Consider the following 8,825-nt stretch of genomic DNA (forward strand, 5'->3'; position numbering starts at 1 on the left):
AAATTAGGACATAGACAAACACCTAGGGACAACCATGTGAAGATAGAGGGAGAAGGTGGCTATCTACAAGACTAGATGGTTTGGCTGTGTCCCCACCCAAATCTTGTCTTGAATTGTAGCTCCCATAATTCCCTTGTGTTGTGGGAGAGACACAGTGGGAGATAATTGAATCATGGGGTAGTTTCTCCCATACCGTTCTCATGGTAGTAAGTCTCACGAGATCTGATGGTTTTGTTTTTGTTTTGAGATGGAGTCTCGCTCTGTTGCCCAGGCTGGAGTACAGTGGAGCAATCTCAGCTCACTGCAACCTCTGCCTCCCAGGTTCAAGCGATTCTCCTGCCTCAGCCTCCCGAGTAGCTGGGATTACAGGCATGTGCCACCACACTGGCTAATTGTATTTTTAGTGGAGACAGGGTTTCCCCATGTTGTCAGGTTGGTCTTGAACTCCCGACCTCAGGTGATCTGCCCACCTCAGCCTCCCAAAGTGCTGGGATTACAAACCTGATGGTTTTATAAGGGGTTTCCTCTTTCACTTGGTTTTCAATCTTTCTTGCCTGCTGCCATGTAAGATGTAGGCACATTCTTTCCTCACCTTCTGCCATGATTGTGAGGCCTCCTCAGCCACGTGGTACTGAGTACATTAAACCTCTTTTTCTTTAAAAATTACCCAGTCTCAGGTAGGTCTTCATCAGCAGCGTGAAAACGAACTAATACACAAGCCAAGGAGAAAAGCCTCAGAAGAAACCAACCCTGTTGACACATTGATTTTGGATTTCTAGCCTGCAGAATGATGAGAAAACAAATTTCTGTTGCTTCCGCCACCTAGTCTGTAGCATTTGTTATGGCAATCCTAGCAAACAAATACAGATACCAACAGCATCTGCTGCAGTCCCCAAAGAAAAAGCAAATCTAAAAAGTCATCAACAGAAGAAAGAGAAACGGAGGGAAAGATAAGACGCTGTGGGTATGAAGCGCCACATAATTGTTAAGAAAAAGGCTGCTTTTATCAATGATCTGGCCCGGTCTTTCAGAATGGAGACGTGTTTTGTCTCCCCTGCTCCCCACTATTTTCCCCAGTGGGAAGAGAATTGTTTCTGGGAAACAACAAGTGCTTTGAGAGTTCAAGTAGTTGAAAGTCATTTGAGTTCCAGACGGTTTGGAGGCAAAAGATAACTTATGTGCTAATGGAGGAAAGGGAAAGCTGTTGAACAAGTGATAATTGGCTCAGGGAAGGAGAAACCCAGAAAAAACTCTGCATATTTTAAATATGTTCCCATCTACTAGGTCCCCTACTAACTGAAAGGTTGGAATGAAGGCAAAAACTTTCAGAAGACTGAAAAACTGTCCTAGTCGGAGGCCTCAACTACCAAGGATTTAGGTATTTTCCCTCCTCATCTTCCAATTTTAGTATTAAGGAAGGTAAAATGCAATTCTCACCAGCAAGTGGCTTTTGGAGTTTTTTTCAGTTTGCTTGTTTTTATGTTTTTAATATCCATAGGGTTTTGGGTTTATTGAGTAGAACTCCTATTGTAATTCACCAAAGCCATCCCAGATTCTCAGCATTCAGAGCAGCCAAGAATCTTGTGGTTTTCTCTCGTTTGTCCCATCATGCACTTCTGGAGTCCAACACGATAAAAAGCACAAAAGCATAAAGGAAAAGCCTTGCACAGCTTCAAAATAAAATTAATTACATAAGGACGGATGAGAGATACATGGCTTGAATGTGCTTCCTAGGGGAAAAAAAAAGACCTGGGGCTTTAGACCACAAGTTCAGCAGAACCCATGAGTATAATGCTACTGTTGTAAAAGCTAATGCAAACTTAGGCTGCAACGACAGAAATAACATTTCTAATGCAAGAGAAGTTATGGTTTCAGGGTTTCTGCCCTCCTCAGGCCACATCTGGCTTATTGTAGTCTCAGGATGAGGAGAATATCCAAATGAGAAAGGCCAGGATAGTGAGACATCTGGAGACTAAGTCAAAGGACTGCTGGCTCAAAGAACTAGAGATTTTTTTCCTGGGCTAGGGAAAGGGATCTGGAGTAGAGATATTAGGAAGAGGCAGGGGAGTTTTCTTCAAATAATTAAAGGAACTGTATTGGGAAAAATTGAGGTTTGATTTTAGCTAATATATTATGAAATAATTTAGAATAAAAAAATGGGGAAATGTTATAGAGAGGATGACCGAGGCTTATTTTCAGAAAGAGCTGGTTTAACAATGACAAATGCCTAACAATTGTCAGGGCTAACTTAGCACAGAGTTGCCTGTTCCCAGAGGTGTTCAGCGAAAAGTTGAATGACAGAATGACAGAATCACAGCATGGCAAGGATGCTTCCTAGACATTTTCTCCAATGAGCAAGAGATTGGACTCAGAGTCTATATGGAATCTTCCAATAATAATGTTCCATGATTTTAATTGAGAGTGAGATAGAGATTTAATAGCTGAGTGTGTTGGGGATGAAGTGGGGAAAGGTGTCATCTTGTGTCTTGCAATTTGGATTTAATGTAAATCACATATTAAAAACAGTCCAAGAGCAATGCAGAGATAATTACTCTTTGATCTACCAATTATTGTCTAATATTTGTTGATTTTTATCTTCACAGATTTTTTGAAACCTTTATATATGTATACTTATTGATTTTGTTTAACCACATTTAACCTAAAGTTGGCTCCTTACATATTTTAAATTTGCCCTAAAGGTTTCTTTATAAATGGCAAACTGAGATCTCACTGGATTTGTAAACAGATTAACTCGCACTTGTGCCAATCACCAAGTTTCAGCCAATGAAAGGCAGCCAACTGTTCAAACCATGTTCAAATCAGGCAAATGCCAAGTTCTAACCAATTTGACTGTTTCAGTCCCTCAATTCCATTTTCTGTATGTCACTTTTTCTGTCCATAAATCTTCTACAACATGCCTGTGCTGGAGTTTCTCTGAGCTGACTCTCGCTTGGGAGGCTGCCCCATTCAAGAATCGTTCTTTACTCAATTAAACTTTGCTATATTTAATTTGTCTAAGTTTTTCTTTTAACAACTTGTAACAAACATGATATTATCATAACATTTGAATTTTAGAATTAATCTTTATGCCCCCAATTTTATTACTCAATATATTTTTTTTCTGTTAGATGAATGTTTAAATTGCATCTAAAATCACAATATAGCCATGGCATTGTTTGTATAAACAACCAACTTCCTCACCATGGCTGACTTAATCAGTACAGTCAGAACAACCAGTTTTGACAACCAATCTAACTGAATTTCTTAAATAATCAAATCAGCAAATATTTATCTATCTCTTACTATGTGCAAGAAACTGTAGAAAGACAAAGCTACTGACAATATGGTTGGAGAAATACTACAACATAAGAGCATGCAAAAAATAAATTCAAACAAAAAAGTATCAATACTACCATAGGGCCAAGTAAGTCTGACATAGGGCAGTAGAAAACTAATTAACAAATTGAATAGTATTAATATATGTAGGAATTTGGATCGGATATAACCACTTCTATGATAGGTGGATAGTGAGATTAAATTTTTGAAAAGGAAGTAGGGTTTGTGATGGGCTTTGAAAAATAGATGACAATTCACTGGGCAGGAGAAATGGCATTCTAGGCACAATGATGTGAAAAAAAAAAAAGAAAGTTGATGAAAGACTTTAAGGCATACTTTAGGAAATTTAATAGAATCATTTGGTCAAAGACAAAGGTCTGTGGGAGGAACTATAAAGTGTTAGCTAAAAATGTAAACCCTTGTGGCAAAAGAAAAAAAAAAAAGAACACAGTTTTTAGTTAAGCCCTCGGTATAAATCTGTGTCTATGACTGTTAGCCTTGTGTGAGCTATTCAAATGCAACTGAATTTCAGTTTTCTGGCATGAAAAATGGACATAATATCTACTATCTGGTTGTAGCAAGGATTAAATTAGAAAATGTAGCTGAAGTATTTAGCCCAGTACCTAACAGAATAAAAAGATTCAAAAGTCATTTCTGTAAATATTAGTGCTAAGACTAATATTATGTAAGAAAATAGAGCATGCAAGTAAGTCTATAGAGCAATCTGGCTGAAGGGTTTAAAGTTGAAACCGTTACTAAAAGTCCCCGAGAAAGGGAGAGGCAACAAGAAAGAGGTATTCTTAGGGAGATGCATTACATAGCTTTGCATGCATTTGATTGGTAGAATAAACTGGAGATAAAAATAAATTAAGACAGTAAAAGTGGACAGGAGGATAATGACAAACTACATATTGGATGTCATAGGCAACTAGATTGCACTGGGTGTGTGGAGTTAGAAAGCAAAGCAAGAAAACAATCAAAAGGTATACAGAGACTAAACATGAAAAAAAGAATAAGGTCTCTAACTCAAAGTTGATCACTGTATTAGTCAGGATTCTCTTAGAAGGATAGAATTAAGAACTACATGGGACAGAACTATCCATATATATAATGGGAGCTTATTCAGTATTAACTCACACAATCACAAGGTCCCACAATAAGCTGTCTGCAAGCTGGGGAGCAAGGAGAGCCAGCCTGAGTCCCAAAACTGAAGAACTTGGAGTCCAATGTTCAAGGACAGGAAGCATCCAGCACTGGAGAAAGATGTAGGCTGGGATGCTAGGCCAGTCTCTCCTTTTCATGTTTTTATGCCTGCTTTATATTTGCTGGCAGCTGATTAGATTGTGCCCACCAGATTAAGGGTGTATCTGCCTTCCCCAGCCCACTGATTCAAATGTTAATCTCTTTTGGAATCACCCTCACAGACCCACCCAGGATCAATACTTTGTATCCTTCAATCCAATGAAGTTGACACTCAGTATTAACCAACACACATACACTCCTTGTCAACTTGAACCCATATATATCTCCTGAGATTATACATCATTTTCAAATAAAGACAATAAGGTCATAATTATGCCTAACATAATGCAACTATCCTGCATACAACTAGAAATGCACTAATCCCCAACCCAAATAATATTACATGAAGTTAACAATACTTAAATGCCGATATGAAGGCAATAAATATTATGTCACATGATAAAGGAGAAAGGAAATAAAATGAAGATATTTTCTCAGTACAAGCATATACACGCACAAACATTTTTTTTAAAAAGGAGGAAATACTCATGGCAATTACAGTCCTCGTTTCTGCAGCTGGTCACATGGTCATAGCTGGTATTGATCACTACCTTCTTCTACTACCCATTCTGTGTCTCCTTTGCCTTCAGCAAGCACTTCAGCAGGTCGTGGATTTTTCCTAGTGGGGGGACCCAAATGTTCATTCCTGAAGGGTCTGGGTCATTTGTAGTCCTGCCTGGATTGGGCTGTTGTAGTGTTCTATGGACCTTAATCACAGGGCATGTTAATACTAAGAGATGCCCCATTAGATCTCCATGCATTCTCTTCCTTACCTCTGTTGTGGAGTAGTAGACTGATTTCATCTGCTAGACCGGGTCAATCACCCCAGTCAACACTGTAACTCCCTTCTTAGCTTAAAGGTAGGAGCAGCCCAAAGTGTCAAGGTGGCAATCTTAACTTCCAGTTTAATGGAATCATTGTTATGTCTCCTGGTGGCAGCATTCCTCCCTCTGGAACTAAGACCTCTAGGCCAGCAGAATGTAATGTCTCAGGAACAGGAAGCAAGTATGCTAATGGATCACTAGGGGCGATGGTGAGTGGTGCCACTTTCACTTCTACCCCTCGATTCCTGGACCCGTGAATCCTGGCTATGGAAGAAGTAGTACCATATATTGGACGCTGATTCAGAGCATACACGGCCTTCTGGAGAACTTTGCCCCAGCCCTGCAAAGTATTGTCACCTAGTTGGCATTGTAATTGTGACTTCAAAAGGCCATTCCACCTTTCTATCAATCCAGCTGCTTCAGGATGATGGGGAACATGGTAAGACTAGTGAATTCCATGAGCATGAGCCCACTCACTGCCACACTTCTTTAGCTGTAAAGTGAGTGCCTTGGTCAGAGGCAATGCTGTGTGGAATACCATGATGGTGGATAAGGCACTCCATGGGTCCATTGACAGTGGTCTTGGCAGAAGTATTGTGTGCAGGATAGGCAAACCCATATCCGGAGTAAGTACCTATTACAGTGAGGACAAACCTCTGCCCTTTCCATGATGGAAAAGGTCCAATATAATCAACCTGCCACTAGGTAGCTGGCTGATCACCCTGAGAAATGGTGCCATATTGAGGGTCCAGTGTTGGCCTCTGCTGCTGGCAAATTAGGCACTCAGCAATGGCCATACCCAGGTCAGCCTTGGTGAGTGGAAGTCCATATTGTTGAGCCCAAGCATAATCTCCATCCCTGCCACCATGGCCCCTTTGTTCAGGGGCCCATTGGGAAATGACAGGGATAGCTGGGGAAAGAGGCTGAGTAGTGTCCACAGAATGGGTCATCCTATCCACTTGATTATTAAACTGTTCCTCTGCTGAGGTCACCTGTTGGTGAGCATTCACATGGGATACAAATATCTTCACATTTTTTGACCACTCAGAGAGGTCCATCCAACATACGTCTTCCCCAGATTTCTTTGTCACCAATTTTCCAGTCATGCTTCTTCCAAGTCCCTGACCATCCAGCCAAACCATTGGCTACAGCCCATGAGTCAGTATATAATCGCACATCTGACCATTTCTCCTTCAATGTAAAGTGTACAACCAGATGCACTGCTCAAAATTCTGTCCACTGGGAAGATTTCTCTTCACCGCTGTCCTTCAGGGATGTCCCAGAAAGGGGCTGTAGTGCTACAGCTGTCCACTTTCGGACGGCGCCTGCATATTGTGCAGAACCATGGTGAACCAGGCCCTAGACTTCTCTTCCTCTGTCAACTGATCATAGGGAACTTCCCATGAGGCCATCGGTGCAGGCTGGGGGAGAGAAGGAGTGGAGACCATGGGGAATTGAGCCACTTCCTCATGTAACTTACTCGTGCCTTCAGTCCAATCATGTACACACCACTTCCATCTGATGATGGAATGCTGCTGTGCATGACCCACTTTATGGCTAGATGGGTCAGAAAGCACCCAGTTTATGACAGGCAGTTCAGGTTGCATGGTGACTTGATGACCCATAGTCAAATGTTCAATTTCCACCAAAGCCCAGTAACAGGCCAAGAGCTGTCTCTCAAAAAAAGAGTAGTTATTTGCAGAAGATGGCAGGGCCTTGCTCCAAAATCCTAGAGGCCTCTGATTCACTTATGGGTACCTGCATCCCTATCTGCCACTGACACCTCAAGCACCATTGGATCTGCTGGGTCATGTGGCCCAAGTGGCAGAGCAGCTTGTACAGCAGCCTGGACCTGTTGCATAGCCTTCTCCTATTCTGAACCCCACTTAAAACTGGCAGCCTTTCAGGTCACTCAGTAAATGAGGAATGTGTTGCCTCCAAAATCCAAACAGACCCACTAGGCATTGTGCCTCTTTCTTGGTTGTAGGAGGGGCCAAATGCAGCAACTTATCCTTTACCTTAGAAGAAATATCTCAACAGGCCCCACACCACTGGACCCCTAGAAATTTTACTGAGGTAGAAGTTCCCCGAATTTTAATTGGATTGATTTCCCATCCTCTGGCATGCAAATGTCTCACCAATAAGTCCAGTGTGTTTGCTACTTCTTGCTCACTGGATCCAATCAGCATAATGTCATCAATGTAATGAACCAGTGTGATATCTTGTGGAAGCCAAAAGTGATCAAGGTCTCCCTGAATAAGATTATGACACAAAGCCAGAGAGTTGATATACCCCTGAGGTTGGACAGTAAAGGTATATTGCTGGCCTGGCCAGCTGAATGCAAATTGCTTCTGGTGGGCTTTATGGACAGGAATGGAGAAAAAGTCAGGTGCCAAGTCACTTGGTGACATACTAGGTACCAGGAGATGTGTTACTTTGCTCAAGCAATGAAACCACATCTGGCACAGCAGATAATCCACTGGTTCTCCAAGATCCGTTTGTCTTCTGCACAGGACAAATGGGAGAGTTGAATGGGGATGTGGTGGGAATCACCACCCCTGCATCTTTCAAGTCATTGATCATGGCACTAATCTCTGGAATCCCTCTAAGGATGTAATATTGTTTTTGATTTACTATATTTTAGGTAGAGGCAGCTCTAATGGCTTCCATTTGGCCTTTCCCACCATAGTAGCCCTCACCCTATCAGTCAGGGAGCCAATGTGGGGGTTCTGCCAGCTGCTAAGTATGTCTATGCCAATTATACATTCTGGCACTGGGGAAATGACCACAGGATGAGCCTGGGGACCCACTGGACCCACTGTAAGTCAGACCTAAGCTAAAACTCCATTAATTACCTGACCGCCATAAGCCCCTAGTTTAACTGGGGGACCACAGTGACATTTTGGGTCCCCTGGAATCAACATCAGCTAAGAGCCAGTGTCCAGTAGTTCCCAAAATGTCTGATCATTTCCCTTTCCCCAATGCACAGTTACCCTGATAAAAGGATGGAGATCTCCTTGGTGAAGGATGGGAGAAAGATTCACTGCATAAATTGTTGGTAGTATAGTAGGGTCCTTCCTTAAGGGGACCCAGCCTCCCCTTCATTCAAAGGGTTCTGGGTCTGTAAACTGACTCAAGTCTGGAAATTGATTGAGGGGCCATGATTCTGTTTTTATAATTCAAATTAGGCTTTTGTCCATTCAATCTAGAAGCTTCCTGTTTGTATAATTTAAGTAGGAATGCAGCAAGCTTCCTATCAATTTCACTTCTAGGAACACCATGATTAATTAGCCAATGCCAGAGCTCTACACGAGTCAGACTATTCTGATTGCCACTTTGCCTCTGCTGCCCATTACGGTAGCT

General features: G+C 41.8%; 1 pseudogene; it reads right to left on the reverse strand.

Moving 5' to 3' along the window:
- Positions 1-1,556: 1,556 nt before the first annotated feature.
- On the reverse strand, positions 1,557-8,404 carry LOC129485775 (uncharacterized; annotated as a pseudogene).
- Positions 8,405-8,825: the final 421 nt, after the last annotated feature.

Source organism: Symphalangus syndactylus, chromosome 7 (genome assembly GCF_028878055.3).
Source record: "Symphalangus syndactylus isolate Jambi chromosome 7, NHGRI_mSymSyn1-v2.1_pri, whole genome shotgun sequence".
Classification (NCBI taxonomy): Eukaryota; Metazoa; Chordata; class Mammalia; order Primates; family Hylobatidae; genus Symphalangus; species Symphalangus syndactylus.